This window comes from Convolutriloba macropyga, chromosome 8 (assembly GCF_964194025.1).
Source record: "Convolutriloba macropyga chromosome 8, txConMacr16.3, whole genome shotgun sequence".
NCBI lineage: Eukaryota > Metazoa > Xenacoelomorpha > Acoela > Convolutidae > Convolutriloba > Convolutriloba macropyga.
The window spans coordinates 59,469,097-59,472,685 of NC_134475.1; positions in this window are offsets into that span (position 1 = coordinate 59,469,097).

Consider the following 3,589-nt stretch of genomic DNA (forward strand, 5'->3'; position numbering starts at 1 on the left):
GTGTCATCCATGAGCGGGGGCAATCTATAGTGATAAGGTTTTGACTCACCCAATGAGTGGGGAGCCCAAATTTAATGAATTATCATACTAGTTGTACCTCAGTGGCGTGTGAAATGTGATTGCCCAGAACAGGAAGTTTTACCTCAAACAATTTTTTCAAAAGGAAACTATTGTGATTGCATGGATGATTGCATGGGTTGAACTGATAACAATGATCGTTTATGAACCAAGATTTTCTTATTGTAAATTCATCTTCTTTCTCAAAAAAAAGTTATATTAGACAAATGGGTACAAGTAGCCATATATGCTCGCAGTTTTCCGAAATTAATCTGCAATTTGTGGCGAGAAACGAGAAAACGGAAGCTATGAACAAATTTTAAAAATCAAATATTACATAATTTTCTCTGAAAATAGATAATCGACTTTTGTGCAAATGAAACGATGAAAAATTGGTGACAAAGAGCAAAAAGTATTAAGAAACCGGCATCCATTACATCAGAATCTAAACGTTTTTTGTTACATTGGTATTCAACAAGCTAAAGATTCCGAATTCTGATCAATCCATATTCCGGACTTTGCCTCTAACCGTCCAGACATTTGTGAGACCATTGTTCTTCGTGCCAGCATAATTCAATGCTGGATCTTAGAATTAGAATCTTGCTCACACAAGAATGCTCACGTATCACAATCTGTTTCATTCACATGTAGTTGCGTATTTTATTATTCAAAATTCTCAGTAAAAACTCTTTAATTCCTTTGTTTTTATGATCCATAATTTACCTGTTAACGGTGAGGTTTTTGTTTTTGGTGTTTTCAATTGTGGGCTTTGTTTCGCAAGTTGAGGTACCAGACCAAAAGTTTTGAACGAACAAAAATCTGGACATGGGCAACTTAGAACGCAAAAAGTCTAGATACAGGCAACTCTGAGCGACCGAAAGTCTAAGCGTAGTGACCATTGCGCGCACGCAATTTTTTTAATGGAAACAAGAATGCCGAAAACTAATGCGCCCATGTATGGCTAAGCACTCTTACTAGAGTGGTCCCTCAAGTGAAAGCAAAACGTCGAAAAGCAGCAAAACGTCAAACGCGGTAAAAGTTGCATCTAATATAATGGTATGCTTTGGACAATTTCACGCCTAAGGTTATAGAACATTGCTGAAGTTTATTTTAAAAAAATAAACCATTGATAACTGGATCCCTGTCAACCCTTTCAACCACTATATTCATAGAGCACGGTTTATTAGTTTTGAATGTACCAACTAGTTGGGCACTTCATCACAACCACCACCTTAAAAAAATCTATACTTCAAATGAATGCATTATAATAATGTTGTGTACTGGTTATATTAACAAGAATGGAGATGATAGGTATGAACACAAACACACGAAAATCTGGACGTACACACTTCCGAATGCACGAAGAACGCCCGAAAAATCTGAACGCAAGAAAGTCAGGACATAGGTGCTTTTGCATGTACGATATTCTGGACATGAATGCTCAGGTTTTCAAGTTTCGAGCGCACAGATTTTGAACAAAATAATGTCTGAGTATAGGATCCTTTGAACGCACGTGAACACACAAATGTTTTTGTATGGACGAACGTCTGGACGTAGGTACTTTCCGTCTGGGACTGTCTGGACTAAGACATGTATTGTCTGAGAAGGACCGGACAAACGGAATTTCGGTCTGGGACCTCAACTTGAGTTTCTATGTTTGTTTTGCAGGATATGTTTCCGCCTTTTTATTTTGTCTTGTATTTCAGACTGAGAGGGAATATCTTTATCGTTATTTTTGTAAAAAAATCTAGGTATTCGTTTTAAAAACTAATGGAGATCTAGCGCATTTTATGTGCGTACAATCGTTAAGTGCGTCTGATCATAGGCCTCTTTTAAGCGAAACAAACGATGTAAAAACAGATAAAGTTTGAAATTTGAGGCAAAATAATGTTTTGTGACATTTCAACGCCTTAAGTAGCATTATAAGCTTGAACAAGAATTGTGAGCAAACATAATTAAATAACATTTGTACTGAAAAAGATGGTTTGAAACTGTTTATAATTGATTATGAGCAATTTAAGTCAACTGGTAACTACCTCCAACTTTCAATTCATCAAAAATTTAACCCAAAATTTAATTTAGCATTGCGCGCTAACATATTGCCTCAGATGTAAAAAAAAAAATCGAAAACGGGACTGCAATGTGTTTCTGCAAAGTATAGGTTGGGCATTGCCTCGAATCATTTCTCAGAATTGCTTCTTTGTTTAATTTGAGGCTTCAGTGCAGCCCGAAAACAAAACACAATTTCGATCAGATGTTCAATTTACTAGATTCCTTAAAAATAGTGAATAAAAATCTCTTAACGAAATAATAACCAAATACATTTCAATTTGATGGATAGGATATTAGAAGAATAATAGTCCTTCTGTCAGCGATGATAAAAAAACGGGCACTGATCGACGGCATGACAAATCAAATAACGACACTAAATTTTGTTTCAACTGGGCAACAATTGCAAACAATTTTAATTTTAATCCTCCTTAAGTAGTCACGAGCATACATATCAACCCAAACAATTAGGAAATACGAAAAAGAATTCGCAAAAATTTTCAGTCTGGCTCTCTATGGTCATGCCCATCACACATTGCAGTATATATTCTCGGAACAACAGGCCAGTTATCGCGGCCTACAGCTGCAACGCTCGCGATGCGCGTCCACCGGCACCTCAATTAAGACTTAATTGTCAACGAAATTTGACATTTTGCATGTATTAATTTTGTATTTTTATGTATTTTTTCATGTATTTTGTATTTTTTCATGTATTTTTATTTTTTGTACATTTGATTTAAAAATTTAGGTTTTGTTGATTTAAAATTTCGTCCTGTTGAAACGTGCCTGTTAAAATGCGTGCAAAAGTCATGAACAATATGACGATGAAGTATTTGCCTAAAGTTTGGAATGAAAATTTTCCTGAAGTATTTTCAGCCCCTATTTAAAGATTAATTTAAGCTAGTTTTTCGCAGTCGAGTTTAACAGACCAAGCGAAGTGGGGGGATCTAAAATACCTGATCCATTAAAATAAATAGCGCATTCATAAATTTTGGACGCAATTTTTGCTTCTGATGCAAACTAAATTTGTGTAGATTTAAACAATTGATAGCTTTTCACTTCGTGGCTAATTGAAAGAACTTTTTGCAAAAAAAAGTGTGACAAAAAATTGATTTGTTCAAGCAGCTATTTGTCGAGTAATGAACCAATAACTCAATTTAAGGTTCTTTTCCGTTTATGCCTCCGTCCCCCTTGCCAAATTTAGTGGGTGCATATTATTTGCCCCACCTAAGCGCACATGTATCATTTTTACATAAGGATTTACTATGCAATGATACGTTCTTTGTAATTTGGGGGTGCATAACGTGCTGGTGGGCACAAATGGATAAGATCCTAATTCAATATACATTTTCTGCATCGCAGTACATAACCTTGATTGCTTATCGCGAAGCAGATATTGCTGTATCACATGACCAGCTCTTTCTAGATCACTTCGTTCTCTTCTTAGTTCATCAATTATCTCAGATTTAGTTTCTAATTCTGC